We start from the raw sequence: 21,013 nt of genomic DNA on the forward strand, positions 1-21,013 counted from the left end.
ATCTATACTGGATTGACTATCCTACACCTTGCTGCTAGCTACAGTGGGAACTGCAGGTCTGCGAGTGCCAAACGTCATTCCGTTATTACGACCATTCGTATGTCGTTGTTATCAGTCGATAGTATGGTGCAATTTATCACATAGTGCCTTAGCCAAAAATCCGGTTTAAGGTAGTTAGTACGGTAGTAGTCCTTTTAGAGCTACGTTGTAGTACTATGTTAATTTTCCCATTACATATTTTTAGTGATAACCTCACTTAAACATAAATGTACAAACTATATTTTTGGATAATGATAGTTATACTTTGGAAACTACTTACTCTTACTCTTACAAGAGACACACACACAGAACAGTTACGTCTTGGTAGAAGACACCTTCATATACTAGAAGGAATCATAGGGATTCTTGGGTTTTTCAAACACTTACAATTCATATACACTTTCAAATTCTTACAATACATAGACTTACAAATTCTTACATACAAATTAAGACACTAAATACTTATGATCTCACCAGATTCAAAGCTGATACTCGCTTTCAAAATTACTTGTATCCTCAGGTCATCATAGACAGGTACTGATGCAAGGAGAAAGGAAGATGGAGCTTGTTCAAGACTTATCTTTCATTTTGATTTATGCTTTAGTGTTTATCAAAATTTGACAGAATATAATTGTATAATAATTATTAATGCAATGGATGATGTTGTTGCTTGTTTACTACTTTACATTGTTGTTGATATTATACATGACGTCCTCCGCCCCAGAACGTTTCCGCCGTTCTCGGTTTTGGGGTGTGACAATATCCTTCAATGTTTGAATCGTTTATTCGCTCTGACCATTGGTTTGTGGATGGTAAGCTATATCCAAACACAACTTGGTACCCAATTCCTCTTACAGACTCCTCCAACACCTTGAGGTAAAACGGTTGTCACGATAGGATACAATCGATAACGGAACACCGTGAAGCCTCACAATATCCTTCACGTAAGAATTCACAAATTTATCCAAAGACCATTTCTCGTTGGCTGCTATGAAATGCACACTCTTAGTGAAGCGATCAAAGACCACCTAAATCATGTCATGACCGTTCCTTGTTCTGGGCACTTTAGTCACAAAATCCATAGTGATGTCTTCTCATTTTCCCATGGGTATAGGCAAAGGTTCTAAACTCCCATACGGTTTCTGATGTTGTGCATTAACCCTAGCACAAGTTACACACTCGGCCACATACTTTGCAACATCGAGCTTCATTGTCGGCCACCAGTAATAGGTTTTTAGATCCCTATACATTTTCGTACTGTCGGGATGAATCGAGTACATGGTTTTGTTAGCTTCATCCATCAGAATATCTCTTACTCCTCCCGCCTTAGGTACCCAAATCCTATATTTGAATACCTTCAGTCCTTGACCGTTTGTATCAAACACCAACGTTTTGCCCAAACGTTCCTCCTTTCGGTCATTTTTCTCTAAAGCTTCCTCTTGAGTTTTCATAAATGTCAAGACAACTTCAATTCTCAATGCTCTTGGCTTTTTCTTTTTAAGATCTACCTTCCGACTAAAAGCATTGGAAACAACATTTGCTTTACCAGGGTGGTAATGTATCTTACTGTCGTAGTCCTTGAGTAACTCTAGCCAGCGCCGTTGTCTCATGTTCAATTCCTTCTCCATACCTTTAAGGCAAATACTACCACTGCCAACTCCAGATCATGAGTGGGGTAGTTCTGTTCATGCTCTTTCGATTGCCTCAATGCATTTTCTATTACTTTATCCCTTTGGTCAGAACACAACCTAACCCAATTCCAGAGGCATCACTTTAAATTGTGAAGTCATCAACTCCATCAGGTGACAAAAGAATCGGTGCTTCACACAACGTCTTCTTTAACTTCTGAAAATTTCCTATGCTTCTCATTCCAAGTATAGACAGCTCCTTTGTGGGTCAAAGCTGTCAATGGAGTCGCGATCGAAGAAAAGCCTTGGATAAATCAGTGATCATATCCAGCTAATCCTAAAAAGCTTCAGATCTCCATAGGACCTTCAATCGTAACCTTCGAGTTACAAAATAAATCCTTATTGAGGACTCCTTCTTCTTCTTGGAATAAGTACTTTCCTTCATTTTTTGTAACAGACCGATGGGTCATGTTCTAATGATCTCTCATTGTATATTGCACTACTTAGACTCAGATCTCCTAGGGACAAATTTCAGAACGAACTATACCTTCCTTCATGTTCTAATGTGATACAATCACAGTTCAACATGTATTATTTCTAACTACCAACTTCTTTAACAATGAGTGCGATAATTCTATTGATCGCTTTGATCATCTTTCACTTCAATCTTCTGGCTTAAGTCAAATGCTACATCGAACTTGGTTCTCTGAACCACATAATAAACTCATCGTAGTCGGACTCAATTTGATATGGTCACTAGGGTCGGAATAACAATCATCTTCTTAGTCATTACTGAAACGATGGTAACGACAGACTAGAACAAGACGAAATCAAATAATAGCTCCTTGGTAACCTTGTGACTTTCCCTGATCCAAGTGCGAGTCTTGTGCTTCCAGTAGTATATATCTCTACTACTATTCACACCTACTCATACTTGTCCCATGTACTGTCTCGCAATCCCCAAGTCCTAAAATCACAAAACAATTTAACACATACGAATGTGTCGAATTAATCATAAAACTTTCCTAGACTCTAATAGGACTTCTTTCATGCGTATCTTCAATGATCAACTCTACTTCAACATGGTTGGTGATGGAAATTCCAGATGATTGGGACAACTTCAAAAATTACACCAACAATTCCATTCATCAGATGACAAAACCAGGGTTTATATTATTTCCTTGAAACGATTACACAAAGGTTCAATTTTACCCTATACTATGCCTCTAATAAGCTAAACCACTTGTTACTATTCACATTACTATTTCGTAACTTGATCTTCATGTATCAAGTCTTTACTTCTACTTCCTAGTGTTATTAATCGCTTCGTCAAGGATATCCTGAAATTCCTTTAGCGTTGATGGTGCACTTGGCCTTGTTACTTCATTGTTCTTCGGACAGTTCTTAGAAATATGGCCTTCTTCTTTACATCCGTAACACACCTCCTTGGGAATCATACACTTATTGGCGTAATGCCCTATTTCTCCACACCTAAAGCACTTCACCTTCCCGTCACAATTACCAGAGTGTTTATTTTTGCACTTTTCACACCATTTTCCTTTACCTCCTCTTTTTCAAGACTTTGAGGATATGTTGCTCTTGTTGGGCCTTGAAGACCCCTCAAATTTCCTCTTCTTGCCAACTTCAACTTTGTTGTCAGTTCTGTCATTGATCATTTCTTCAATAGACTTAGCAACCCTAATAGTTGCCTCAAGAACAGATGCCTGACATACTAGCACAGTAAGTTCATCCTTACTTTGTTGAAGTAAACGTTTTGTTTCTTCCATCTGTTCACCTAACATCGTACGCACCATTGCCTGCACCCCAGTCATCATGATTGGCTCAGGCTGTGGATTAGCACTTTCGAACCCACTTTGAGTACTCGCCATTTCGATCTATACACCAATCATAGGTGAATTTAGATCTTCATTTTCGTTAGACGTTAAGTCTTCGTTATTACTTCGAAACGTTTATATGCTAGTTGTAATATCATAGCCATACGTTTAGAATCCTACACACATAAGGTTTCTAGATCCGGTCAGCAACAGACCATAGATCCGAACAAATAATAGCATCATTATAGCTATATCACAAAACATTTAGCCCATAAAAGCAATTTAGGCATCCTTTCTAAAATAAACTAGTGCTCGTGTCTAAATTATGGTAGACACTCATCTCACAATCATCACTTAGCATTCTAAGTTTAAGTCTAGAAATCCTACAATTTCTTAGTTTGCTTAAACTAATGCTCTGATACCAACTGTGACATCCCCTAATTTCTTGGCCAGAAAAGACCGATTTAATTTATGCTTTTTAAAATCAAATAAGAGAAATCTTTATAAAAGATGTTGCAGAATTGGTCCCCAAAACAAAATATGATAAAAGTTTGTCAAAACCTTTCTTTAAGAAATATATCATTTCCTTTTATATCAAAACCTCGGGATGTCATGTTCCGATACAGATTAAAAGCATAAACAAGACATTATAAGCCTTACAACAATTATTTATAACTACTGGCCTATAATCCGAAATCACTCATCATCATCATCCGACTATGTTCAGGGTCCTCTACCTGTAATATGAACAAATGAGTGGGTCAGGCTTGGAAACCTGGTGAGCATATAAGGTTTTCAACCCACAATACATAAATTTATTATGTTTAAACATCAATCAATCAACCGAATTACCCCAAACCCCATTATTTTATTTATTTAAGGGTTTAACCTAAGAATCAACTATCACTCGTTCCTAAGGATTCATCCTAAGGAATAGACACAAAGTCACCTCGTCACCGGAGTTTATACAACGGGCACTAATTCCATAGCTGCCATGGTTTATTCAACATGTGCTAAGTCCATAGCTCTCATTTATCGACATTATTATTTATAGGTATTCTCATGTCAATGGGTTTTTAGAGTACAGGAAATGAACATATAGTTCATTACACCTACAAGTTGCGGGCCTGCTAGTGTTCCACAGACTGTCTAGAATAGTCCATGTTGTCATCCATACTCTGCTGAATGACGGGGGCCAACATTTTGGGTAAGTGATTCTCTCATATTTCACCACTCACCCTCAACTCATGATCAATATTACTGATCATCTCCTTTATCTAACTCACCTTTCATCATACCTACTATTTCATCTACCCATGTTTTACCCAACATTTTTCATAGATAAAAATACATATACAGTTTAAATTCTTTAAAAACCTGTATAAATCATTCCTTTAACACCCATCTCAAATAAACAAACAATATATATTCACACAAAACGTATTTTATGTAAAATACTTCATATCTATGTGTAAGGTGAAAGTAACTACACACTCACATGATTTTATGATAACCGGGCAACACTTCGTTGCCTAGAACGATCGTTTCTAATAAAACCGAGAGTTTTATTGAGAAACCGGGCTCTGCGAGGGTCGGGCTTCGAAACCGAAAAGATAAATTTTCCAGGCTTCTCGGGCAATCTGGGACGTGTTCCGGGCGTTGGAAATGATCTCGGGGCTTCGGGGGATGTGAAAATAGCCAAAATATTGAAAAAGGGGTGAAAAATGAGAATTTTCCAAAACTAGCCGGAAGATCTCGCAACCCTTCTATTTATAGGGGAGATCCGAAGGTCGGCTGAGAAGGTGAGTCAGCAGCGAGGGCAGGTGGCATCAGGAGGCGAAGGCATGTGGTCGGATCCAGAGGAAGACACGCGTCGGACACGTCTCGCACGCGAGGGATCGCCACCGAGGCACACGCGTCAGATCCTTATTGGACCACTTCGGACTCATCAGCAGATCGGAACACGGGGCGACACGCGACCTGCTTCGATTGGGCCTCCCTTCGGTCGAATCCGGAAGCGACACGAGGCTACTGTTCATGCGAGGTGACTCATCAGAATTTCAGACACGTGGCACATGGGAGGCGAGGACACGTGGCAACAACGTGACTATGCGAATTTTCTCGATATTTGTGCAAAAACTTCTAAAATCCATAACTTTCACATACGAACCCCGTTTTTGACGTTCTTTCTACGCACGCATAGGTAAAATTATGCTCTACAACTTCCGTGTAGACTTCGTTGGCTAATTTTGAATTTAATTTTTATATTATTATTTTTAACAGACCGGGACAGGAAATCCGTTAAAAATTCATAACTTCTTCATCCGACGTCCGTTTTCGTCAGACTTTTTACCGTTGTGCTATTAATGACGAGACCTTCGATTCTCGTTTAGGTTGTGTCGGCTAAAAATTACTCGATCTAAAATTCGAGTTTTTTAGCTGTCTACTACTAAGCTGAAACTTCGAAAAATGGTAACTTCCTCATACGAAGTCAGATTTTGGCGTTCTTTTCATTGAACTTCTCGGTTTAACGGACACTACGAGTTTCGTTTAGATCACTAAGGCTAAAAAGTAGTTTATCAAAAACTCTCTTTTTACGATATTCAGCACCGTGCCAATTTATCGCGAAACTTCGACAGGTCATAACTTCTTCGTTATAACTCGGATTTCAGCATTCTTTATATATCCGTAATTGTTGTCACACCCACTACAAGTTTCTTAATAGATATAGGCTTTATCTAAAATTTAATTTTTGACGCTCATTTTTATTCTTAATTAATTAAATCCTAATAATTAAGCATAAAACACATAATTCACATAAAATTCACATAATTCCTTTTCATTTCTTCTAAATGAGTTTAAAAGGTTAACCTAGACTATTGTGTCAATATTAATGCCTAGCCTAGAAACACTGGCGTTACACTAGCGACTATTTGGCCTCTGGCGATGTTCTTTAGACGTCAGAATGTTATGACATTTGTCACCCCAGACTAGGGATGAAAGTGGGTCCAAACCCGGACCGGATGGACCCAGACCTAGAAAACCCAGAACCAGTTAATGGGATTTTGAAGAACCGGAAACCGGATTGGTATGTAGGAATTGGTTCCGGTTCGGTTCCGGGTACGGTACCGAGTAAAGTGGGTCTAGAACCGGAAAACCCGGAAACATCAAAGTGGGTAGGTTGAAACCACAAAAAAGTGGGTTTAGACCCGGAAAAACTGGAATTTTTTTGTAATTACTTACTACTTAGTGGGTTGAACTTTGAAAATTTTCATACTGATATCCCAAATTTGGGGGACTGTAACTCATTGAATATAAAACCAAAATTAACAAAACTGTAGTGTAAAGTCATGTCCAAACTCTAAAATACACTCTGGAAAAAACCGCATGTCAATCCAACTTTAAACGAATGAGATGTGCATGTGTTAACATTTTCACAGAATACAAAGTACAAAAACAAATAACTAAAAAGTTGAAAATTTTCAGTTTTGATATCTCGACTTTAGAGGACTGTAAATCATTAAATACTAAACCAAAAATGACAAAATTATAGTCTAAACTCATGTACAAACTGTAAACTACAAGTTGGAAAAAACCACATGTCAATTTGACTTCAAACGAATTAGATATGCATGTTTTAAAACATTCACCAAATTCAAAAAGACTAAAAAACTAAAAACTTTCAGCTTTGATATCTCGACTTTGGGGGACTGTAAGTCAATGAATATAAAACTTAAAATGACAAATTTATAGTCTAAAATCATGTACAAACTCTAAACTACATGTTTGAAAAACCCACATGTCAATCGGAGTTGTAACGAATGAGATATGGATCTTTTAAACGTTTCACAAAAACTGGTTCCGGCCCTAAAAGTGGTTCTGATTCGAAACACCGGTTCCGGTTTTTAGATCTGGTTTACCCGGTTCCGGTTTCGGTCCGGTTTTCCGGTTCTAAATATGATCCCTACCTAGACCTATCGTTCTAACTATAGCTAACAGATTAGGTGTGGGATTGCCAGTGTCGTATAGATCTATACACAAGTATCATGCTCTCCCTACAAGAGATTATGGTTAATATAGCACATGACATAGGTTATGTACTTAAAAGTATGGTGAAGCCAAATGTCTCACAAAATTTGTATCAACAGGTTTATGTATGAAAAATCCCTTTTTCTTGTTAATATATGTATTACCCTTTCATAGTGTTTGTATAACGTAAAAATAATTATATTTTTATATAATTATTTCCTTGTCCCAAAAGGGTTAAATAGCGTCAATGTTCCACAAACTATACCTAATATAGTTTATAAATGTATGTTCCATTGAAAACCATTGCGTTTTAAACACTTTCGCATGTAAATATTTATAAAGTTGATAGTAACGTTATTCAACCTATTTAGCAATTTCACGTAAAATGTACATAAATTATGAGAAATCATAAGTAGTGTTTTGTATATTAGCACAAGTTTCCTTGTGTTTTACTTGTATCCCCCCCCCCCCCCCAAAAAAAATATAGAAAATTTTGAAAAAGAGTAGGGGTATGAACTTATCTTATATGAATTTACGGTTTCATAACAAGGTGACGGTGATGATCTTTAAGTTAGAACACTTGAAGGTAGTCTCCTAATCGTTTTTAACACATTGTAATGTGTAAATTTGATGAACTAACATGAAATGTATTTGTAAGAACACTGGATTAGATGAGAAATACTTACAACTATCCTTGACTTAGCTTGGAAGATGGTCTTGTTTTTTTAGAGAAAGCAAGAATGGGAAGAATGGATTTGAAGACTTGAGAGAATATGAAGAGAAGTTGTTTAACTATGAATGAAGAATGGTGAAAGAGTTCCTAATTGTGGTTTATATATGGGATAAGATTGAAATGAAGTGACAATGAGTTGATGTTTACATTGGTATGTGTACTTATCACGTTCAGAAGGTAATTTCAACCAATCAAGTGGCACAATTTGACCACCGTTTGGTGATTTCAGCCAAAATGGGGGTGATTTTAGTTAACGCATGATCGAAATCCCCTTGTACACTCATGAAAATGTTGATTTCGATCATGACATAATCCAAGAATGGGTTTTCGGTCCATGTGAAGAAATTTCGGTCCTAGTGGGCCTTAAAATAGGTGATTTTGGTCTTGTGGTGTTTCCATGAGGGGTGATTTCTGTCTACGGCTTGGGATTTTAATCCATAAAAACCGAAATTTCATTCCATTTGATACTGAAAACCTAAATCCCTAATGCATTTTAATTCATTTGAGTTTTTGTTGACTTGAGTTGTCTTGTGTTGTCTTATATTGTCTTATGTGGTCTTATGTTGATTTATGTTGACTTTCAAAGGTTTATTACCACATGTTTTTCAAAGTATATATTTATATATTAAATTATATAAGCATGCCCTTTTGGCTTTCAAAGTTCTATTGCATCAAAGTTACATTGCGAATTCACTTGTACACGGTTAAAGTTTAGACCTTGTTTGTTCTAGAAATTTTCAAGTTGTCACATCATCCCTCGTTAGAGGGAATTTCGTCCCGAAATTAGTTCTAGAGTGGTTACTCATGAACTAGAGAATAGATGTGGGTGCTTTTGTTTCATCTAATCTTCTCGTTCCCATGTGAATTCAGGTCCTCGCTTGGCGTTCCAACGGACCTTTACTATTGGTATGCGGCTTTGTTTTGTCCTATTTATCTACATGTCCATGATTTCCATGGGTTCATCTACGAAGTGTAGACTCTCGTTTACCTCGATTTCATTGAGTGATTTTATAAGAGTCTCATCAGATAGACACTTTTTTAGATTTGACACGTGGAAGGTAGGGTATACGTTACTAAGTTCGGGTGGTGGTCGACTTTTATAAGCTACCAAACCAATCCTTGGGAGGATCTCAAATGGTCCGATATATCTTGGATTCAGTTTCCCATGCTTTCCAAAATGTATCATTCCCTTACAGGGTGAGACTTTTAACAATACGTTGTCATCAACCTGGAATTCCAAGGGTTTGTATCGCTTATCTGCATAGCTGTTTTATCGATCTCGAGATGCTTTTAGTCTTTCTCGAATTTCGATGATCTTCTCTGTTGTCTCCCTTATGATGCTAGGGATGGTGAGAGTGCTATCAGGAACTTGCCCCTTTGCTAGTTATGTGTCACTGTGACATCCCTTAATTTCTCGGCCAGAATAACACCGATTTAATTTATGCTTTTTAAAATAAAATCAGAGAAATCCTTTTAAAAGACGTTGCGGAATTAGTCCCCAAAACAAAACATGATAAAAGTTTAGCAAAACCTTTCTTTAAGAAATGTATAGTTTCATTTCATATCAAAACCTCGGGATGTCATGAACCGATACAGATCAAAAGCATAAACAAGACGTTATAAGCCTTTCAACAGTTATTTACAACTACTGGCCTATAATCCAAAAATCTCTCGTCGTCCTTCGACTATGCTCGGGGTCCACTACCTGTAACACAAAAAGCTGAGTGGGTCAGGATTGGGAGCCTGGTAAGCATATAAGGTTTTCAACCCACAATAATAATAAACTTATTAAGTTCATCAATTAACAATAACCCTGATTACCCGTTCACGTTATCCTCACTTTACGTCCCTAAACACTTATCACAAGGGACCTAGCCTAAAGAACATCATCGGGATGGACACTACTGCTAAGGGGTTTCCTCAGCCATACATGTCCTAAAGGCAACCATGAGGGGGATGGAGTACAGCGAATGAACACTCTTAGTTCATTACACCTACAAGTTGTGGGCCTGCCAGTGTTCCACTAGACTGTCTAGAAAGTCCGTGGTCGTCATCCAAACTCCGCTAGATGACTGGATCTTAAATCACACCGATGCCTCTCATCACTTTTATTTTATCACACATCACTATCTACCCAAGTTTTATCCAACATATTTGTAGATAAAAATGCATATATAGTTAAAAACTTGTATAAAACTTCAACTCAACAATTGTCTCAAATAAACAATCAGTATATATATATACACATAGCACGTATTTATATAAAATACTTCATATCTATGTGTAAGATGAAAGTGACTATACACTCACATGATTTGATGATAATCGGACAACAATTCGTTGCTTAAAACGATCGTTTCTAATAAAACCGGGAGTTTTATTGAGAAACCGGGCTCTGCAAAGGTCGGGCTTTGAAACCGAAAGATAAATTTTTCGGGCTGCTCGGGCACTTCATGGAGTATTCCGTGGCTTATAATCGATACTGAGGCTTTGGGGGATGTTAAGATGAAAGAAATATGGGTTTAGGGGCTAAAAAGGACAAGATTCCAAAATATACCCGGGAGGTCTCGCACCCTCCTATTTATAGGGGCGAGCCTTCTGATCGGACGGTCAGGAGAGGAACCACGCGTCGCAGATCCGGAGCTCGCAGGGGGGTGGCTCGCATGTGGGTTGCGCGTGCGAAGGCCTCGCCGGAGGCTTCTGATTGGACCGTTTCGGAAGGCCCCTTGGTTCGGACATGTTGCTGATGACATACCGAGATCGGACACGGGGCAGCCCTTATTGGACCGAACCTTCGGTGCGAGGGGGTGCGACACATCTCACCAGGTGACTTCATGACTCAGTAGATCTTGGACACGTGTTGGATCCGAAGCGAAGGTGACGTGGCCGAAGTCCACGTGTGCGAAATTCCTCGGTTTTGGGGATTTTTCTCGTTTTTCGCACCAAAACTTCTAAAATCCATAACTTTCGCATACGAGCTTCATTTTTGACGTTCTTTATATGCACGCATAGGTAAAATTACGCTCTACAACTTTCGACTACACTTCGTCGGTTAATTTTGACTTTAATTTTTATATTATTATTTTTAACAGATTGGGATAGGAAATCCGTTAAAAATTCATAACTTCTTCATCCGACGTCTGTTTTCGTCAGTCTTTTTACTGTTGTGGTACTAATGATGAGACCTTCGATTCTCGTTTAGGTTGTGTCAGCTAAAAATCACTCGATCTAAAATTCGAGTTTTTAGTTGTCTACTGCTAAGCTGAAGTTTCGAAAAATCATAACTTCCTCTTACAAAATCAGATTTGGGCGTTCTTTTTATTGAACTTCTCGGTTTAATGAATACTACGACCTTCGTTTAGATTACTAAGGCTAAAAAGTAGTTTATCAAAAACTTACTTATTACGATATTCAGCACCGTGCCAGTTTTGTTGTGAAACTTCGACATGTCATAACTTCTTTGTTATAACTCGGATTTTGGTATTCTTCATATCCCCGAAATCCTTGTTTCCACCGGTACAACTTTATGTAAAGATATCGGGCTTATCTCACACTTTAATTTTGATGCTTATTTTTATTCTTAATTAATTAAACGCTAATAATTAAGCATAAAACACATAGAATTCACATAAATCATTTTTCATTTCTTCAAAATGAGTTACAAAGGTTAAACTTGACTATCACCTCAATACAAATGCCTAGGCTAGAAACACGAGTGTTACAGTCACCCATCTCGGCCCAACATAGAGGTGATCTGCACTTGCATCCATAAAGAGCTTTGAATGGCGCGACATCGATGCTAGTATGATTGTTGTTATTGTATGAGAATTTGACGTGGGGTAAGTAGGTATCCCAAGATTTACCAAAGTCTATTACGCAAGCTCTCAACATATCTTCCAATGTTTGGATAGTCCTTTCACTTTGCCCGTCGGTTTGTTGGTGGTATGCTGTACTCATGCCGAGTCTGGTTCCCAGAGATTTTTGTAGCGACTGCCAGAACCGTGAGGTGAATCTACTATCCTTTTCAGAGATAATGTATATTGGTAGACCATGCAGTCGTACCATTTCTTTAATGTATGTTCTGGTCAGCTTCTCCATCTTGTCCATCTCTTTTATTAGTAGGAAGTGTGCGTATTTGGTTAACCTGTCAACGATTAACCAAATGGTATCGAGGCCACCCATTGTCTTGGGTAACTTGGTTATGAAATCCATGGTTATCTGCTCCCACATCCACTCGGGTATCTCTGGTTGTTGTAGTAAACCCAAGGGCTTCTAGTATTCTACCTTGACCTTTGCGGAAGTCAGGAACTTGCCCACATAGGTAGCAATTTCTGCCTTCATGTTTGGCCACCAATAAAGTTTCTTGAGGTCCAGGTACATCTTGTCTGAACCGGGATAAATGGAGAATCGTGTCTTGTGAGCCTCGTTCATGACAACGTCTCTGTACCCACCAAACTTTAGTGTCCAGATCCGATTCACGAGATAACAAGGTCCGTCACCCTTGATTTCCAAATTTTTATCCATTCCTATCAAGGATTCACCCATGACATTTTCAGGTTTAAGGCTTCCAGTTGGGCCTCTTTGATCTGTGTGGACTAGTGTGAATGGATAGTTATGGCCAACGACTTCATTTGACGGCCTGAGTATTCTATTTTGTTGAAGGCATTTGCTACTTCATTGGCCTTTCCAAGATGATAACGAATCTCACATTCATAGTCATTTAATAGTTCTACCCATCGTCGCTGCCTCATGCTAATCTCTTCTTGGTTGAGGATGTGCTGGAGACTCTTATGGTCCGTGAAGATTGTGCATTTTGTACCATAAAGATAGTGCCTCCAGATCTTCAGGTCAAACACCACTGCTCCCAGCTCGAGGTCATGAGTGTTGTAGTTGAGCACACACCCAAGGCCCTAGTTTGATGCATCGTAGTAAACCACAAAGTCCTCTATTCCTTTTGGAAGGGACAAGATCAGAGCACTGCCTAGAGCTTGTTTCAGTGTTTGGAAATCAGCCTCTTGTTTATTCCCCCAAATGAAGGTAACTCCTTTTTGAGTTAAGGTAGTGAGTGGTTTAGCGATCTTGGAGAAGTTTTGTATGAACCTTCGATAGTAGCCGAAAAGGCCTAGGAATTGATGGATTTCTGTTAGTGCTCTTGGTGTGGACCAGGTCTCAATTGCCTTGATTTTGGGGGTCCACGTGTATCCCATCTTTGCTAACCATGTGTCCCAAGAAGTCCACTTCCTGGATCCAGAATTCGCATTTAGATAACTTTGCGTACAATTTCTCAGCACTTAAAGTTTCCAAGGCCCGTCATAGGTGCTGACTATGTTTGTCATTACTTCGTAAGTAAAATAGTATGTCATCAAAAAATACTATCACGAATTTGTCTAAGTAAGGGCGGCATACACGATTCATTAAATCCATGAACACCACAGGTGCATTTGTTAATCCGAAGGGTCTCACTACAAACTCGTAGTGACCATAACGAGTTCTGAATGTAGTTTTTGAAATATCTTTCTCTTGGACTCGTAGTTGATGGTACCCTGACCTCAAATCGATTTTTGAAAAATAGCTTGCTCCCTGGAGTTGGTAGAATAGATCGTTAACCTGTGTTATGGGATATCTGTTCTTGATAGTGAGTTAATTTAGTTCCTAGTAGTCGATTCACATTCAGAATGATCCATATTTCTTCTTTACAAACATGACTGGTGCTCCCCAAGGGGAGAAGCTTGATCTGATGAATCCTTTGCTTAATAGTTCGTTCAGCTGGCTGGATAACTCCTGCATTTCTGTCAGTGCTAGACGATATGGGGATTTATCAATGGGGGTGGTTCCATGAATTAGTTCGATTGGGAATTCGACTTGTCGCATAGGTTGTACTCCTGGAAGGTCTTCTGGGAATACATCAGGTAAGCTACAGACTTTAGGAATATCCTTGATGTCTTTTATCTCTTGCTTCTTATCCACCACATGAGCTAGAAAGGCATGGTATTCCTTGTGTAGATACTTTTGGGCCTTGACACAAGAGATGATTTATAGATTTGCGTCGGGATTGTCGCCATAAATGATGAGGGTTTCATTACTTGGTAGGTTAAGGCGAACAACCTTTTTGTAACACATGATATCGACGCGGTAAAGACTTACCCAATCAATGCCAATAATGACATCAAAGCTTCTTATTGTTATCGACATTAGATCAATTTAGAAGGAATGTTTGTTTAGGGTTAGAGTGCATCATATGTATATATCCTTAGTGCTTTCAGTTTTACCATTTGCCATTTATACTGTGAACATTTCGTTGGTGACTGTGGTTGTTGATTGAGTATGTTTTTAAATTTGTGGCTTACGAAACTCCTCTGCACTCCACTATTAAAAAGTATGCATGCATATGAGTTATTGATGATAAATGTATCAGTAACCACCGTGAGGTCTTCAACTACTTCTTCATGCCGTATGGGCAAAACTCTTCCTACACCGCAAGTACTAGTGTTTCTTGCCTTTGGGCATTCCCTTTTGAAATGCCCGGTCTTTGCACAGCTATAGCAAGCTCGCCTTACCCCGATATTGGCGGCCTGAGTGATTTGTAGGACTGGTGGCTTACAGAAATGGGGTGTATGCTCATTTTTGTTGTAATTGTTGTAGTGCATCTCCTGACAACCGCCTGTGTGGTGAAAGTTGCACTTTTTGCATTTGGGTAGGTTCCCAACGTATTGTCTCAATGGCGTTGGAGCGACAGGGGGCAGTGGCAGCTTGAACAACAACAATTTGTTTTTTCTCGGCAGGGTCCTGTGTCTAGGGATGAGCAACGGGCCAAACCCGGACCAGACCAGCCCGAAGACCGAAAACCCGAAGACCAAAAATTGTGAATTTTCTTACCCGAAAACCGGACCGTTTTTGGATGTATCGGGTTCGGGTTCGGTCCGGTCCGGTCTCGGGTATTAAACCGGGTTTCGGGTTTTGGACCGAACTAGGCTTTGAAATTGGTACAATGCGGGACTTTACTTAGATCACGTGCAAATGAGGTGTCTACAAAAAAAATACAAACCTTATTAACATTTGGAACAAATAAAAATTACACTATTTAGCATAAAAACTACACTTTTTATTAAAAAAATGCATGTTTTAACAAAAAAAGAAACAACATTGCTAATAAAAAACTGCATTTTAACAACTTTTTTGTGTAAAAAACAACAAAAAACAACATTATTTATAAAAAAACTGCATGTTCTTATAAAAAAAAATTTACATGTTCTTAAATTTTTTTTTTGTATGTTTGAACAAAAAATAGCGTGCTAGATACATTCTTTCTTGTAAAGTGATAGGAACAAACATTGATCAAGATTTATAAACAATGTTAAAATAAAAACATCAAGTTTTATACATAATGTTATATATAACATTAACTAATAATTCAATATCCTTATCTATATATTCTAAGGAGAAAAAAAATTCCGGTCCGGTCCGGGTTAAATCCCGTATTCCGGGTACGGTCCGGTCCAAACCCGAAACCCGACTAGTGATAAAAACAAAACCCGAAAACCGGCCCATTAATATGTTTATCCGGTCCGGTCCCGGTTTTTTTCCGGTCCGGTCCGGTCCAACGGGTCATATGCTCATCCCTACCTGTGTCGCTGGTTCTTCTTTTTGTTCTGGAACATTCTTTTATTGTCGCCCCCTTTCGTTTGCTCAGGGGCGGGAGACAATTTTCCTTGGCGGACTCCATGATTGATGAGTCTCTGGGCCAAGCGTTTGGCACTGTCAAAAGTAATGTTGGATTAGGTGTCTAAGCCCATAACTATAATTGGTATGTACTTGACCCGAGAGTAGCGTGGTCCATTTGGGTTGCCTTCACCAGAGCAAATTTGATAGGATGGACTTTCGAGAAGAAGTTATTTATGATTTGTTAATATATTATAAGTTCTAATATACTAATATGAAATCATATTATTTTATTAGTATTGATCAATAATTAATTTGGTTATCAAAAGAGACTAATTAAATTAACGGGGACAGATTATGTAAATCTGTGATATATATATATATATATATATATATATATATATATATATATATATATATATATATATATATATATATATATATTGTATGGGCTATTGATCCATGACGGACTAAGTTTATGTAAGTATCCATGAACAGTTAGGCGACATGAAATATGGATCATAACCCAAGTGTATGGATTAGCGTTTACCCATGACTCTTGGATTCCTACACTATATATATGACACCCCTTTGGCCTAAAATTGGTTGAACATGTATTCTTGGAGAAGCATAGCCGACTTTTAGTGCTCCATACCCTCTCTCAAAAGTCCTCCATTTGCTCATGGTGTTTGTGAACCATTTGAGGCATGACATTTGAGGTGCTAAGTTCTTAAAGGCCAAAACAACAAGCTAGAACAAATAGGTAATTCTATAACTCACTTTTCTATTGTTTATGTCAATTGTATGCTCGTTGTAGGCTTAATGCTTTGGAAACAATATTGCATGTATAATTAGAGAAAACATAGATCCAAAGCATTTAGGGTTTTATGTGCATCATAGGATGTTGTTGTATACTAAAACCCAAAAGTGGTATCAGAGCCTATGATTTTTTTTTCTGTTATATTTGATGCTTGTTAATTTCAAAGTTGAAAAAAATCGATTTTTTGGCCTCTGACTGATGAACTCGCCGAGTCCACTGGCTGACTTGACTAGTCCACTCAGTAAAAGGACAACTCAATGACTCATGATCATGGATTCGGCAAGTTGATGCATCTGGTTGTAGAATTTCGAGTTTTGAGCCAAAATTGGTTTAGGATCATTACTAAAAAATGTTTTGTATCATAAAAATGTATTTTTCTGATTTAGTAATGATGATCCTCTTCCAATTAAAAGAACATTGTCAAAGTTTTATGTAAGTTGTTGATATGACATATCTTGCCTTATGAGTTTAATTAGGTCAATCCTAGATTATATGATAATTTTTCTTGGTAAATTTGATCTTAAATGTTTTTTAAAGTCCTCCATAACTTGTCATCAAGTTATGGAACATGATTTTTTTTTCATAAAAACCATATTAACTCATAAGTTATGGAAAACCAAAAGTTTTCAAGTTTTGGTATTTGAAAAGTTTCAAATATATTAATAAGCTCTTGTAATTAAAAAGGTGTAACTCTTTGGTTCATAAATTAAAAAAAAATTATTAAATAGTTTTAATTGTGAATTTTTTTATTTAGAACCTTGATGTTTTTAATAGTCAAATTACACCTTATTGACTTTATTAAATTAATTAAAGTGTTTAACTAAAATAGATTAGTAATTCCATAATGACATGATTTAAGTTTAATTAAATTAAGAGTATAATCTATTAATAGATTAAACCATCTAGTATTTTAAAAGTTTAAAATACACCCTTATACTATTATAATATTAAAAGTTTAATAATTATATATATGGATAAGACAAGTCAGTCTTACTATTAGTAGGCCTCATTGACGAAGTCGATCTATAAGGGGGTATAAGGTTACTGCCTATAAAATGGTGGTTTAATGGGTGTCCATTCTCACCTACCGCTTCCTTGACTGGTGGAGGGTCGTTAGCCTAACGGGAATGATAGGACATTAATTCTCATTAAAAGTATAATGAAAATACCAAGTAACTAAACACATATAAATTCCCAATCTTAGTTACTTAGTAAAAATGTGAATTTGGTGTTAACCCATGAAATTACACTTTGCACCTTGTTAAGTCGTTAGTGGAGCGTGTGTGTTTAACCGGAACACTAATCTGGGACTAATAGTGTGTGACAAAGGGTAGCTTGATGGTAATCATAGATTAATGGAGCGTAACCGACACATTGATTAGGTGATATGTAACATTAAGTGTACCAAGCTAATTTGCATGGTTATTCACACCTTGTTTGTGATCCTTGGCATCCCAATCACAAACTTGAAGGGCACAATCGAGATTTAAACATGCCATTGAAAAGTTCCATGAATCTTAAAAGATCTAGGAATTTCAATTCATTTAAAACTAAATAATCAATTTTGTTTTTCATGGTGGAAATTGGTAAATCGTCATTTACCTAACTTCAAATTTTTGCAATTGGACTACGGCATCCTGTGAGAACAAGATCTTTGCGCAGGGACAAGGTTTGAGAATTCAAACCTTGAGTGAATGCTTGAGATCAATGTCTGCTTAATAATGGATGTTAAAGTCAAGAGTGAAAAGGCCAGTCAATTCATAGATAATGAATTCAACAAATGATCAAGACATTAAATGAGAACATGTAAATAGTGATCAAGGTAAAGTTAATAAATGAGGAACAAGAAAAATGTTTTAAATGTGATAGAGAATAAAATGCCAAAGTAAGAGAGAATGATCCGTAGTTGACTTGTATTGAATGCTCCTCTTTATAGGAGAGAGAGTTATAGTCAATTATCCTTGATGTTTACATAAGACCGGAAAAATAGCATAAGTCTGAAATTTTGATTGTCCTAAACAATTTTAGACTATGTCCTATGAAACGTTACATCAAAAATACAAGACAAAAACAATAAACGCACAACATACAAAATAACTTCATTCCGGACAAGTGATGTTCCGGAGACGAAGCGTGGTTCCAGATTGTTTAGCATTCCGGACTACAGGATCAGTTCCTGAATGCACTCTTCTCCATAATTCTTCACTCACTATAATTAGCTTTGGACAGGTTCCGGATCACATCTACCTTCAGAATCAGCAGCCTTCGGAATTTGTAGTTAGGATTGCTAGAGGTTCACTTTCAGGTTCCAACAATCTCCCCCTAAGTGAACTTAGGAATCCATAAAATTTATTTCATTTCTTCCTTGATGAAGGTGTAGGCCCGGAACAACCATTCTCGCACTGCGATGTACCAAGTCAGCTGACTTACAAACTTTGCTTTAACCTGTTCTGGAGCATCAGACTTGGACGCCCGAGAAATGAACTTTTGCAGAGCTTTGGTAGGAACCAGGTGTTTGTCAAGGACTCGGAAGAAGTCCTTCTTGTTTGTTCTCTTGGTGGTATAGACAAACCCTAGAACAGGTTCTTCGATCGGACCATCTGCAAGAAGTTCAGCTTCCGGAAGAACAAAGTCAATTTTTCCTACAAATTGTTCAGTTCCGTAGAGGTGAGCAAGTTCGTAATCACATCTGCAAAACTCAGCAACATAGTCTTTGAGAAAGCTGAGAGCAGAGTGATAGGCACCCATACTGATGTCATCCAATTGATTTTCTCTGAAGTACACAGCAAGAGTGAGGATGTCGTTCGGATTAATAGAGGAAAAATCTGCATCAGTAATAGTCTTTGGAGTTGCTTTGTTCCGCAGAATATGGAACTAGAACAGAGGATAGTTCAATTCAAATTTAACAAGAATTTTTCTTCCGAAGCCTTGAACCTTAGTGATCCTCTTCCTTGTCCATAGCTCCTTGAAGGGCTGAGCATTCTTGGCGTAGAAGGTCTTAAGCATTTCTCGTTCGGTCCGGATGATCACTTCTGGATTGTCGTTTGGATGGAGTGGAGCAAACTTTGTATAGAACTTGCTAAAAGGAGAGAGAAGGAGATCCAGTTGGTCAGTGTCGTGAGAGGGTATGTCATAGCAGAGAACATGAATGATATCCTTGGCTTGAAGGATTCCTTCATGACAGAGAGGCGAAATGCCACGCATCGGATCGGGATGATCTTTTAAGGCTTGAATCATGATGCTATCCTCCAGTGCCTTTTGGATTTCTTCCTCAGACCAACCAAATTTGTGTTTAGGGGAAGGACTGGAGCAATATTCTTTTTGTTCCGAAATCATTGGTTTCTTCCCTTTATCCCTCTGAAGAGCTTCAATGGCCATCTTCATGTTTTCATCAATGACGAATTCCGGAGGAGGAGTTGGAAGAGGTTCTTCTGGAATGTTGTCTGGAGAGCGAAGAGGAGAGCCTTGATCAATAGGAGCAATTTTTTGTTCCGGAATAATAGCTGAAGTGGTCGAGGAAGGAGTGGCTTGGAAAGCTTGAGCAGTGAGAAAAGATTTAGCCTTAGCCATTTTAACTGCCATTTCGAAGGCATCTGCAAGAGATGATGGCCAGGAAATGGCGGACCAAATCCTCTTCTGTTCTTCAGTCAACACTTTTGGAGCAGTCAGCTTGGGGTCTTGAAGACCAATAATCCCTTTGGGAGCTCCATCCGAAACGAAGGCATCATAGTTTTCATCTTTTTCGTTCCCTTCAGTAATGCCCAGGATTCCGGAGACAATTTGTACATCTTCTTCGTAATCAAGGTCTTCATCCCAGAGTGTGTATTCCGAAGTTGGCTTCCATTTCCTGCTTGGACCTTCTCCCCCTCTTGCATCGGTGACCCTGGAGACCAGTGCAATCAACAATCCGTCCTTGATTTCCTCAAGTGAGGAGAACACCTTCTAAAGCCTGGTGGAGAGTTGAAGAGTCAGGGTGTCATATGCTTCAGAGGTGGGTGCTTGAGCGGAGAGATGTTGGAAGGTGCTGCTGAGGATTTCAATCATCTCATCAAACTTCCTGTTCGGAACATCAACAATGTTCCATGTGGATCACAAGAGTTTGATGAGGACTTGTTGGATGATCAGGTTCATTTCATCCTTCTTCCGGATTTCCTTCTCGAAATGCTGAATTTGTTTCTCATGATGAACATGAGTTTGCTTGATTAGATCGTTGGTAGCAGACATAAGGTCTTCATGAACCTTAAGCATGGAGGAGATGGTGTTGAGGTAG

This window comes from Lactuca sativa, chromosome 1, assembly GCF_002870075.4.
Source record: "Lactuca sativa cultivar Salinas chromosome 1, Lsat_Salinas_v11, whole genome shotgun sequence".
Lineage (NCBI taxonomy): Eukaryota > Viridiplantae > Streptophyta > Magnoliopsida > Asterales > Asteraceae > Lactuca > Lactuca sativa.